This window comes from Anomalospiza imberbis, chromosome 2, assembly GCF_031753505.1.
Source record: "Anomalospiza imberbis isolate Cuckoo-Finch-1a 21T00152 chromosome 2, ASM3175350v1, whole genome shotgun sequence".
Taxonomy (NCBI): Eukaryota; Metazoa; Chordata; class Aves; order Passeriformes; family Viduidae; genus Anomalospiza; species Anomalospiza imberbis.
Genome location: NC_089682.1, coordinates 47,980,260 through 47,993,788, shown reverse-complemented (window position 1 = coordinate 47,993,788; position 13,529 = coordinate 47,980,260).

The following is a 13,529-nucleotide window of genomic DNA, read 5'->3' as shown; positions in this document are numbered from 1 at the left end:
TGTGTGAGAGAGAGAATCTTGGGAAGTTTAAGAAAGGGTCAAAGCAGTACTGTGTTGTCAACTTCACAGAGTCAAAACAACTATTCAGCTACTTCTGATTTTCCAAATGCCCAATAAGTGCATCTTCAACAGTTTCCTAGTGTTTTCTGCAAGTAGCCTTTATACATTCATATGTGCCAAATTCCAGCAAAGGGGCTGCACTCTGACGCCTTGAACACTGAGAAAAAAATTCTGCTTATGAAATATCTGCAGCTTTAGCAAGACAGCAAACAAGTATCATCTGCCCTTACTACACTTTGTACTCCTTGCTTTGACAGCTTTTTAGGAAAACCTCTCACTGCCTTCCCAGACTTCTTTGCTGACCTCTATTTCATCAACTTTTTACCATACGTTGTGGTCCATGTTGCAAAGAGTAAGTAAGAAGAAAGCAGAAGCATTATAACTTGCTGCATTTTTTTATGTGCAAAGCTGAAGGACATTTCTACAGAACAGACTTGAGGCCTGATTCAGCAACTTCAGGTACTTAAATTCATCTAAGAAATGCATATTCCCATCATTGCCAATTTCACAGAAGAAAAAAAAAATAAAACCAAACAAATTAATCTCTGGTCCTCTATGCAACAAAGTAAAAAGTTTCAGAAGTTAGGAAAAGAGTAAGGTATAGTGTACTGTGAAACAGTCTTCTGGAGCAAAAGAGAGAAGAATGTTGGAAACATTCTACTTCAGTGAAAAAAAGGACAATAGCACTAGAAAGATTTATTGCAGTCTGAATACTGAGAAGCCTACATCACTCCAGTAGTTTTCTATTAACAATTTTTATCATTCAAGTGTTTCAAACTTCTTTACAATAGAATTGTCCCAGTTCTACAGTTGACTCGACAAGTAGCTTTGCGGGTGTTGACATTACACCTGGTATATTCTATAACTTCTTTTTCTCCTCTTAACACATCCTTTCAAGTATGTGCTGTCTTCACAAAAAGAGCAAAACAATGCTGTTTTCAGACACAGAGGAAGCAGTTGCCCTTGAGATACTTCTCAAATGTATCTGGAGTTCTTTGAGTCCACAGGGATGCACTTAGGGTAATGAGTTCTGCTGGGAAATACAGACATTTTAATGGTCCCAGAAAGCTTTGCAAGTTCATGCTGGCTTTTATGAAGGCAGATTATATGTTTTTAATTTATAATGGTTTTACTGTGGTTCTTCAGCAGAGAATGCCCTTCCCCACTGTCGTGGTTTGACATGGAAGTGATTTTTTTTTTTTCAGGAAGTTGGGTCAAACCAATCAGTGGTCAAGTTTGGATATTGGCACCTGAAGTGACCACTGAAGATAGGGATACGCCTCTGAGAACACAGGGGGTTAAAAGCAAGAACTCCCAAGAGCTCGCTTTTTTTTGGTTCCGGTCAAGGTGCTGTGCGGACCTCCCCTGCCCAGCCATGGGGCTGGGTGGGGGAGGGGAAGCCATGAGGCCTGGTCGAGGTGAGCCGAGGGGTAGAAGGACTGGAACCGAGCCAGCTCCTGTGGACGGAAGGGTGGAGAGAAGCGGAGATGTCTTTGTCATTCCCCCCCCCCAGAGGGAAGAGACAGAGAGTCCGGACGGCACCTGTAACTTTGCCGGCGCGGAGGAGAAGGAGGGGGGGGAAGGCGCCCAGCCTTGGCCTTGGGGATCGGCTGCTGGGCAGAGATATCAGCCGTCCAAGGAGTCTGAGCTTTTAACCCTTTCCTGAGAAACGAAGGCTTTGTAAAATATTACTCCTCCTTGATTTGAAGTAGAAGAGAGACAGTCTGGGATCCGAAATGATGGAAGAAGAAATTCTCGAGTTGGAAGGAGATGATGGAGTGGCTTGTGGCTGGACTTCTCTTGTTAGCCATAGACTGAACCAAATTCTCCTAACAGAAGCTGCAATTAGGGTGGTGCGTTGGTGTGCCAGGAGACCTGTTTCAGTGATTACCAGCAGAGGAGTAGAGAGAAGGTGTGGAGAAGCCCTCTATCTTCAAGGAAGAAGAAGAGGAGAAGAAGATCTCTGCTCTTGGACCCTCAGCCCCAGGGGAAAATGGGGGGGACTGTAGTCCCAAAATGAGAAACTGAACTGTTGTCTCTTTTGGTCCATGGCAAAGCATCCTTAAAAGAGCCCTGTGAGCAGTCTGTCCATGCACGGTGGTGAGAGCACTGTGACATGGAAAGGAGAGTGTCACCATGGCAAATTTCCTCCGGGCAGTTGCCATGTGTGACATGGAAACACAAGGGTGGCAATTGTGTTTCCTGGGGGGGGGTCTGTGGCACAGGAGAGACTCCTGTCTCCCTTGAAAGACTGAGTATTTGAATATCTGAAGGGGAGCAACTTGATCAGGATCCTGGGTGGTGTCTCACTGTTAGGTTTGTTTAGAAATTAGGTGGGAGGAGGAGGGGTGTTTTGGAAAGTCTTCATCCAGGATTTAGTGTTTGTAGTTTTTTTCTAGTAGTAGTAGTTTAATAAAGTTCTTTTTTTGTTACTAAGATGGGCCTGCTCTGCTCTGTTCCTGATCACATCTCACAGCAATTATTTAAAAAAGTATATTTTCATGGGGGCGCTGGCATCGTGCCAGTGTCAAACCATGACACCCACCATCCAGCATGTTTGTGTACCCATGCTTAAACTACATTTTCAAATTGGTGTGATATTAGTTGCCATAGGACTACTGAATTGATGGTATGGGAAATTAAGTGACTGGAAAACTAAACAACTTGTTCACTAATTTTTACTGCTATAAACTGCTTATTTGAACTGCTTTATATATCACAAATAATAGTTTCCCACCAGAGAACATAAAGCATTCCAAATGACAAAGAATTTTGGTTTAAAAAGGAACAAAAAAAAATTAGATTCATCAGCTATGCCTAAGATTTCCAGTCAGTGGCCCTTAATTTTTAAGACTTTGCAACTGAATGCATGGACCTTAAATGCTGGTGATTGTCAGAATTTACAAGCTTGCACCTTTATTGTTTTCTCTGCAGACACCCTGACTGTGATTGATTTAACTGTGCTGACCTTCCAGCTGTGACAACTGCCTGTTCTACTGTCATCTGCTAATAACAGTCATATATTTAGCTGCATCTCCTAACTGCATACTGGTGGTAGATGTCTAATAAGTTATTCAGCCTGGATTTAAGCAAGACATCAGAGATTTTGTGTCCTAACAACATTCCCTTAAGTCATCCAACTTCTTTGCCTTTTAAGTTGTTTACTAACAAAGATAAATGAGCTTGCCTAGGCAGGACAATGTCTGTAGTTGGCAGATACATTGCTCACACAGCTGACCCTATTAAATTTTAAAATAAATCTATGATTTTTTTTTTAATGTATGACTTATTAAATTACTGATATGGAACTTGTCTGCCCTAGATTGCAGGGCACCACTAATGCATCGAGCTGCAGACACTACGTAGCCTTAAAACAACCCAAACAAAAAGGGTTTACATTAAAATTAACAAGAAAAAGAGAAATGTTCAGATAGAATAAGAGATGAGGGGGAAAATACAAAAAAGTCTTGTCTAATTGCTTTCCGGGAACCCGATATGCTATCAACTGCAATGATTTACAAAGCAGCTGATGCCTGGGAAAGACAGCTATGACACATTAAAGCTATTCATTTAGAAGGTGGAATCACAATGCTTCAGAAATTGCTGTATCCAAAGAAGTTTTGTCAAACCTCCATAACTAGATGCACTCAGGAACATCCTGTGAAAACATTATAGCTATTGCTGATTAGACCCATAAAAACTATTAGTTTGAGGCTAAACATTTTTCAGCTAGAATTGTGAATTTAGGAAGTCATAGAGTCATTTCATAGAAAGGTTTGGGTTTGAAGGGACCTTAAATTCATCTAGTTCCCATTTCTCTGTCATAGGAAGGGATGCCACCTACTAGACCAGGTTGCTCAGGGCCTCATCCAGTCTGTTCTTGAATGTTTCCAGGAACAGGACATCCACAACTTCTCTGGGCAACAGGTTCTACTTTCTCACCTCCCTCACAGTTAAGACCTTCTTTCTAATATCTAACCTAAATCTTGTCTTTACATTTAAAACCATTCCCTTATGTCCTATTATTGTCTGCCCATTAAAATATTGCTGTCACTCTTTTTTGTAAAAGCTCTTAATGTACCCAAAGGCTGCTCTAAGCTCTCCCCAGAATCTTCTCTTCTCCACGACTGAACAGTCACAACTTTCTCAGCCTGTCTGAATAGGAGAGATGTTCCAGCCTTTTCATCATCTTCATGGCCCTCCTCTGGACTTTCTCCAGCAGGTCCATGTCCTTCCTGTGCTGGTGACCTCATAGTTGGATGCAATTCTCCAGGTGGTCTCACAAGGACAGAGCAGAGGGGTAGAATCCTTTCCCTTGCCCTGCTGTCCACAGTGCTTTGGATGAAGCCCAGGAGTGTTTGGTCTTCTGGGCTTCAAGCGCACAGTGCTGGCGCAGGTCCAGCTTTTCATCCATGAGAGCCCCCAGGTTCTCCTCTGCAGGGCTGCTCTCAAATGATTTCATCTCTTAGTCTTGTCTTATGTCTGGGATTTCCCTGATGCAGGTGCAGTACATTGCACGTGGATTTGTTGAAATTCGTAAGAGCCTTGCATTCTGTTTACTCTTTCTTGTGAAAGGTGCAACATGTTGCTTTTAGGGTCAACAAAAAGAGACCTTGCAAACTTATATGCAACCAGAATTCTAATCCAATTCATGGGGAGCTGACAAATAATAATTACTATGTGCTTGTAAAACAGCCCTAAAACTATTTAGGTTCTCACTTCCAGGCAGAGTGGACATTTGGTCCAATCCTTCCAGCATAGACCGTGTGCCTTTTTTTACAGCAGTTCCAAACAGAGAAGGTCACAATGCAGTCAGTGAAGGTCTATATAACACAAAGATTCATTCAGGAAAAACTGTGCAAAATAACAAAGTGAAAAGAAGCCCTATCAGAAAACCCTTGAAAAATTCCAGCATCCAGAGCACATAAAGGCACAAAACATAGGTTTTGCTAAATTCTTCAGGCTTTTTTTCTACATTTCTAACAAAAACCAATGAATGCCATTGTTCATTGCATTATAAGAGAATGTTCTGTAATAATGAAATTAGAGAGACTAAGAAATAAAACACCTATTGCTCAATCTGTCAAGCAATTATCATTTACTCCTTTTAGACCAGCTAAGAAGTATGAGCCATCCCATTTGCATGGCTGCAATAACTCAGTTTTTGCCCCGCATCTCCTTAACAGTAGACAAAATGGCATTCAGGGCAGAAAAATAATACATGGAAAACAAAACACTTGTAATAATTTTTAAAATTATGTTCTATATGTATTTGGCCAAGCCAGCAAGCATCCAGTCTCAGTGAAAATTCCTTCTTTCTGTGTAATCAAAAGGGTATTTCATTCTTTCGTCTTCAGATATTTGTTTGATTTGTTGGGGACTTTTTTCATAAAGTAAGCCCTAGTTACACATCTGATTCTGCTGCAGTCTTCCCATACTCCCCAAATTTAATCCCTCTCCTGAGAATTTATTGTGTGCACAGACACTCTGATGCATGAAATCATCTCCATTGTTCTTCATATTCTCTAGCAAGAATACAGAATGTTTATAAATAACTAACATATTGTATGGATAAAATGCAAATCACCATACTAGACAGAAAAATAACATTTAACATGGCCTGCAATGCTAATCCTACCCAATGATTGCGCCCACCTCAATCCCTACCAGTTTCAGGGCAGCTTCTTAAAGCAGCACTTGAATAACACTGTAGATACAACATAACATAAGAAATCTGTGCTGGACAAGTCTGAATAGAGTCAGGGAAGTGCCAAGACCCTTTGCAGTTTCTCCATTTCTAATAGCAAAAATGTGAACAATTCTCTTAATCCCAGTTTCCCGTCATTTGGCCTCACATGTACGTTGTAAAAAAACATGCAGAGAGGTCCCAGATTCTTGTGCTAAAGGTAACTATAAAAGTTCAAGCACTCAGTTTCTACAGGACAAGATGAGACTGTTGGACAACTTCTGATTGGAGAAAGACAATTCTGCTGTTTGAGTGACCAGAGAGTCGGGGCTCAAGCAAACCGTGGAGCTCTAAACTGAAATCACAGCTGAAATCCGCGTGACCTCAATCACAGTCACACAAAGCACAAAAATCAAACAGGTTCCTAGCTTGCAACCAGAACCTAGCTAAAATCACAGGCACAGGAGTTCAGCATGAATACAAAATCAAGATCCAAAACACAATGGCAAGATGCTTTGTCCACATGTCATGATCCAGTAATACATGATTTAGCTGCACCATGTTGTGTTCAGTTAAAAGAGAAAATTGGTTTTATTCAAAATTATGGATAATTTTTGAAATGCAGTTGCATATTTTTAAGCAAAAAAAACCCCAGAATGAATCTCAGACTCCATTTTCTGCTCACTTATCTCCAATGTTTTAGGGGATGATAATTAATAATAAACACTTCTCTTACCTCCTTCTTGAGGTAACAGTTAATTCTGAGACTATATCTAACTAAATACCAGTCCAAGAAATATTGATATTCTGACACAAGACATAGTCAAGCAGAAGCTAAAATTTTTAAAACTATAAAAACATATATAGAATGGAACAGTTTTGATTCAGCTTTTGGTAGCTGCCACATGCAATTTCTGCATGTTAACACCAATCTACTCATTGCTAGTCTAGATTTCACTAGCCTATGTCCTAATGAACTAAATGCTACCGGATATAACATTTGATTGCAAAAACCATTGTATTTTTACAAATGGGGGCATAGATCTGTCATATTCAATTTAAGTTTCTTTACACATTCACATTGTTTCTGAAATAAGTCTGAATTTTCTGTCTCGTCCACCAACACATGCCCAGTGAGAATCAGTAATGTTATTTCAAGCCTCGCTGTCTTAGTAACAAAAAGGAACTCACTCATGCTGTTTCATTTCTGTTTCATTAGAGAGGCCAGTCTGAACAGAAAAAAACAGCGTTTCCAGCCATTTGGGTACAGCAACCTGCCTGCAGCTTTGCATATGTGCAAAGACAAAGGTGTCAAGCAGGGTTTTAAGAAACAAAGAAGGAAAACCAATGATTATGCTACCAGGGTTTCCAGACATCTCTAATTCCATCACTCCCACTTTGTTTTTTCCTTATTTCCATGCTCGTTGTATTTATTGTTCTGTCAATAGCACTATCCTCAGAAGCTGCCCTACTTGTCAAGCAAATATTAAGATAGACATGGTGGTGTGAACACCCTGAATCTTAGCTTTTACTTACTAAATGGTCCAACTGGCTTAGCAGAAAAAAAACCAAAAACAGTTTTGTGGAATACAGAGAAGACAGATGATGACAGGAAAGCCAGAAAGAGAAATCAAGTGTCCTGCTTAAGAACTGCTTGATAACAACTCAATTTTTAATCAGTAACTTCCTTTTTGTGGCTAATATAAAGTTTAAATGAACTTCAGACAAAGCTAAGTAGACTTTTCTTAATTGGCATCCAAATTATGCTCCCTGTCTTCTGCATCCTTTTCTAAGTTAAAAGCTGTGTTGCTTTGTGGCAGCCTTACTGGGAACTTCACTGTTCTGCTTTTCCATGAGTGCAAACTAGTACCCTTCCAAGACCCATTTATATTACTTTACAGTTTTAGACCATTCCTGCATTACAGCCACAAATCCTAGAGCAAATAATCTTCACTTGTGGAAGTTCTGCTACCTTAAAGAAAGTGGCCATAAAAGTTACTCTGATAAGCTGAGTTTTGTGGGGAAAATTAAATAGAAAAAAGATTGGCCTAACTAAAAAGGAATAGTATAAGAGAAGAAATGAATTTTTTTTCTGACACTGTCAAACTGTTTTTTATCTTTCTGAAAGACACAGCCAAATAGAGTATATTGCTTTATTTACAGGATGTATTTTATATATTCATTTCTTACGTACATTGTACTGGGGATGTCTTCTGCACGTTAAACAATTCCACATGCAGGAAGACTCTCTGCATTTACCTGGTGTAGAAAAAAACAATATAAACGATACGTTAAAATATAAATGCCATTTATTCCCAAATGAGACCTGTAGTTCAAACACAGTTTTTAAAATTTAATCTTTAACTGAGTTGTGGAGATACACTGGTCAGTATCAAGAATGAAGACTTTTTATCAAAATGGAGCCTAAGCAGTGATAGAGTTCTCTGTATGATTCCCATTTATTCTGAAAACCCCTTCAGATTGAAAATACAGTGTCAGCAAAAGTCAAGGGTCAATGCTTAAAATCTCCATATTCAGCTCTGAGACTGTATTAAAAAGCTCCTGATCAGTTTTATATTTTTAAATACTAGTCACTCCCATATAGCCTTTTCTCTCAATAGGAGATGCAAAAAACTAGTTTTTGAAAGATCTCAACATTATATCTAATGGGTAAGAATTCACAGTCTTACAACACCTTTCCCTTCACTCCATTCTCCCTGAACAGGCCAATAGCTCTTGTCCAGGAAGACCATCCATTTTCACAGTGACACATATTGATTTTAATTAAAGTAGCAGAAAGAAGCTGAATATATTAAGCTCTATTCTTTCACATTCCAGGAATCAAAATAAATGGTACTGAGAATTTACACAGACACAACCACATATTTATTCCTATGTCCAAAGCTACAGCCAGTCTGCACAAGAGATGCCAAGAGAGAACTCAAAGAGATTTAATTAGTATAGAAAGCTGATTTGATAATAAGTACAACATGTATTAGTCTTGGCACCAGCAACTCACCAGGAGAAGTGAGTCCCTATTGCAGTGAAAAACTTGATGGGCAGCATTAGTCACTTGATTTGTTTATATAACCGAACAAGCTGTTTTGTGCCTTTGTTTTCACCCCCCCCCCCAACTGTTTATTCCATGCCTGCAAAGAAAGAGAGTGTTTGGGATAACATCCAGCGACTCACAATTACAACTTGAAATGTTTGCCAACTGCATAAATCTCAGGAGCCATGAAAAAGAAAAAGGGTTTTTCCTACAATAAGAGACCCAGGCAGACCTACATACACAGTACAGTCTACTCCTAAGCTATGTATTCTTGCATGTATATCCCCAAGTTTCAGAAAAATATTTCAATTCTAGACTTGGGCCAAGTAAGCATGTTCAGAAAGGCTGTGTTGCATGTAAACTTGCAAAACATGATTTTGTTGAAGGTTTGGTTTTTTTTATGGCCCATCAGAAACAGCATCTTATAATACAGCTTTGCTGCCCTGCAAGAACTGATGAAATCATGTTCACAAGGCACACGGCAGGCCATTGGATATGTGCCAGGTACAAAGGACTGCTACTCTAATGATTAAAAAAAAATCTATTCATCTCTCAACCTCCACCTGATCAATGGGCTAAAATTGGTTTTAAATGTGATTATTTTAAAATAAGCTGACTAAGGACAGTCTTATGCAGTCTACCTTCACCCTTTTAAAGATTTTATATCTCCACTGTTATGTGGCTAAATTACCAGAAATTTTTCTGTGTGTTACATTTTCTCTGTAATCCCTGCAATAAAATAAAGAGATTTGCCCAATGATTGTCATGTGTAAGTGCTTAGATATTAATCAGCAATTTTACATATCAGGGCAATTTTTCCTACTTTCTCTCAAACAACAGGAATATAATATCAAATCCATAACAACCCTGTTCCATCTGTAAATCCATCTGGTTTTCTTAGTAAGTGCCTTTGAAATACTAATATATTTGGGGAAAAATGTGTTGCAAATAAACAAGTTTCATATAGAGCATTTCAGTTTTGAATGCAAGAATTAATCCTTTCAATCTGGAATTCCACTGCATTCCTGTGACAGATATGTCTGTCTTTCAGGTTGTAGCATATTGTTGTCTCCTGAATATATACTCCTTTCTCTACAATACCTTTTGAACAGATACCTCCCTTCAATAAATGAATGATGTAATAGAGAAGCTATTTGGATGCATGAAATTTATCCATCTCTTTTTTCCCTCTCAAGGATCTGTGAATTTGGCTGTTTCCTTGATGCTCCTTTTCTGTTTGATTATCTTTATCTTATGGGCATAGAGATTTCAGGGGACTTGGTGTGATTGTGGCTCCTTTTGGAGCAATGTGCTGAACAAGTTTTATTGCTCTTGCTGCCTGAGTGACAGGTACTGAGCACAGATGTCTTTCTGATCATGGTCAGAGAGGAAAACCAGATACTTCTGATGCACCCTGAAATAAAAGCAATTCCATGCTAGTCAGGAGCATCGTCTGGACCAGTGACACTTTTTCCCAGGCAACACTAAGAAATTCACTACATACAATAATCTTCTGCCACCTAGAGAGAGACTTGGCAGAAAAACAGTGTAAAATTAGCAATTAACAATTTGCATAGAAAAAAAAAATTGTTTCCACTCATTTTGAGCTTTGACAAGGGAAGCAGGGTGCTAATGTTTCCAGCATGCACTATCTGGGGTAGACTGCAGCATAAATGTTCATCAGTCCTGAAACAATTACTGTTCTTCTGTCCGTCAGAGCAGACACCATTTTCTCTGCATGAATATTCATTAATCAGACCACTATACACTGCAGGTGAGTTCATAGAGGCTTTCCTCATCATGAAATGCAGGTTAAAACTTACTACAGCAAAAATACATTGTAGTGCACATTGCTGAATTTTGCCAATCCACTCACAGCGCCACTAGAATTCCTCAAGACATGTCACTTCTTGGCTTGGACTTAGTTAATGACTGAAGGAGAGGACACAAAGGATTAGTAAGGATTTTTTGATTTACCCACCAACAGATGTCCCATCAGGGAGTGACCCTTGAATCATAGCATAAACATTAGAAAAAGAGTGCTTTGGAAACCTTGTGCAACTAAGAGATGATTATACCAATAAGTGAAGGGGATGAGGAATGCTGAATTTCATGCTACTCTGTAGGATGTATTGTAAAACCAAAAAAAATTAATTTTTTCCCAAAGACTTGAATCTTTCCAGATTTTCAAGAGCTCCATGTCGCACTCTCTGCTGACAGAATACAGTCACCTTGGGGTTATATTGAACAGAAGTAGCTATTGATTAGAAAAGTGTTTGCAGATTAGGAGTCTTGCAAAAGAGTTGCTCAGCAATCTCTATTAATTGGATATTTTCAGCACTTGAAACTTAATTTCTGTCTACGTTTAAGTGGGTCAATATTGTGGAAAAAGCTAGAAAACAGGTCTGGCACAATAAAACTGCAGTTCCCTTCCCATTTGTTTGGATCAGTCTAGGCAAAAGCAGAATGTGTCTACCCTCAGGCTAAATAGCCACTGGCCTCATGCTTCATGGAAAGGTTGTAATGGTTTCCATTTGGCATTGTACTAGGGATTCATTGATTGTACCAAGTTTACAGAATCACAGCTTGTCTCAGAAAGGAATCTTGGGTGATTGCTTGGTCCAAACCCCTCAGCTCAACATACAGCAAGTTGTCCAGAATCACAAATAGTTGGGTTTTGAGTATCTCACAGGCCGGAGACTCCACAACCTTTTCCGGCAGTAGAGTTTCTCTTTTTCCCAGTGTTCTGACTCTGTCTATAGCAAAATGTTTTTCCTTGTGCTGAGCCTTCTCTTCAAGGGTAAATCATCCCATCTCTCAGCTTGTCTCTATATGTCCCTGTATCTACTCCCTTAATCATTGTGCCCTTTGCTCCAGTGTATCCATGTGTCCTCTTCTGCTGGAGAGGAAAGATCTGGACACAGAACTCTAGATGTGGCAGGCATGACTAAGCGTCACCTCTCTTGAACTGCTGGCAGAGTTCTTCCAAATGCAGCCTTCTTTGCCACAAGGGTTTATTACTGCCTCATATTTAATGGTTTTGGTCCACTGGGCTCCCCAACATCTTTATTTCAAAGCTGCTTCTCAGGCCCTGGTGTGTACTGGTGCATGGAGTTATTCTCCTCTGGATCCTGCACATGTCTTTGTTGAACTTCATGAGCTTCTCCTTGGTCCATTTCAGCCTGTCAAGATGCCTTCAAACAGCAGCACGGACATCTGTTGTATCAACCACCCCTCAGACTTTCATATTTCTTTCCACTTTCTCAGGCTGCACTCTGTCCTGTTGTCTAGGTCAGGAATAATAGTACTGGCCCCAGTGTTGACCCCTGGGTGTCCTACCAGTGATTGGCCTCCAGCCAGACTTCAATTCACTATCACAATGTGCTGAGGCCAGCAGTTCATCTTCTTTCCAGTCCACCTCCCTGTTCATTTATTTAATGAATTGTTTCACCAGTTTGTCTACTCTTGGCCACCTTTTAGACATCAGGATCTGCAGAAAAATCAGGTTCTATTCAATTCTGTTTCTAGGAGGATGAAGCAACTAATCCTTACAGACTGTAACATGAATATCCATGAATTGGTTGTGCTGGAACAAGATGACTGGTCATAGTAATCTTGTCAATTTTGCTCCTCAGCTCTGTAGGAAACAGCATATCATGCTGAATAGGGATGAAGAGCAATTAGACCATTGAAGGAAGCCTGCTGTGTTTCTGCCCTCAGAGGTTAATATCCCAATGTGACTAAAGGTAGAAATACTGAGGATATTTTCTGAAAAACAACATGACCTTTAAGAGGAAAAGAAAAAAAGTCTTCTTTTTCTTATTCTATACATAGCAGAAAGCTTCTGCTTGAAATTGCAGTAAATCTGAGCCTTAAGCGAACATCTGGAACCTTGCACATCTGTTGCTTAACTAAGAATCAGAGCATTTTTGTTAAGTAACTTACAATGTACATGTAACACTGAATAGAAAGAGACAAATTTTACAGGGTTAGCAAAGATGAGGTGGAGACAACAAATGAAAATATGTCTAGTTTGAGTTCATCCATTTACTAATTCTCAAGGTTAGCCAAGTTCTTAATTTTTTATAAACATAGCAACTATTTAATGCTTAGAAATACCTGAACACCTCATGATAATTCCTATAAGAAAAAGCTTTTTATAGGTATCCTGCACCTACTGAAGAGCAGGAATATTAGATTTCCCATAAACAAAAAATATGAACACAAACTCCCAGAATCCAAGTCTTTCTGATCAGTGGTCTTACAGAGGGAGAGATAACTGTTCACATGTTTGAAAACATCTGCTCACACTTGTTGAGGCATGGAGCTCTACAGAAACATAGAAATTACTGTGTTCTTCTCTCATTCTGTATAACTGCTGCAAGTGTCAATACTTTGCTCATCCAAGTCCCATTGCACAGCGAAAGTCACCAGTAGAAAGTATCAGTATCAAGTGAAGATAAAACTCTGCTAAAGGTTGCTTACGATGGATAATTGTGCCCTTTCTTCCCCTTGACGTGTGTAAACCATTTCATCCATACCCATTACCTGCAGTGAGAAAACCAAACTTTTTGAATGCATCTCCCCATAATTCTTAAATCCCTTACTGTCTCAACAAAGACTTGGTCATGATTTTTTTTGCTGTGACAATATGATGTGTGCTAATAACTTTCTGATTTGCTGTCACTGGTGTCTCAGCAATTGTTTTTTCATCATAGAGTTCTCTTTGGA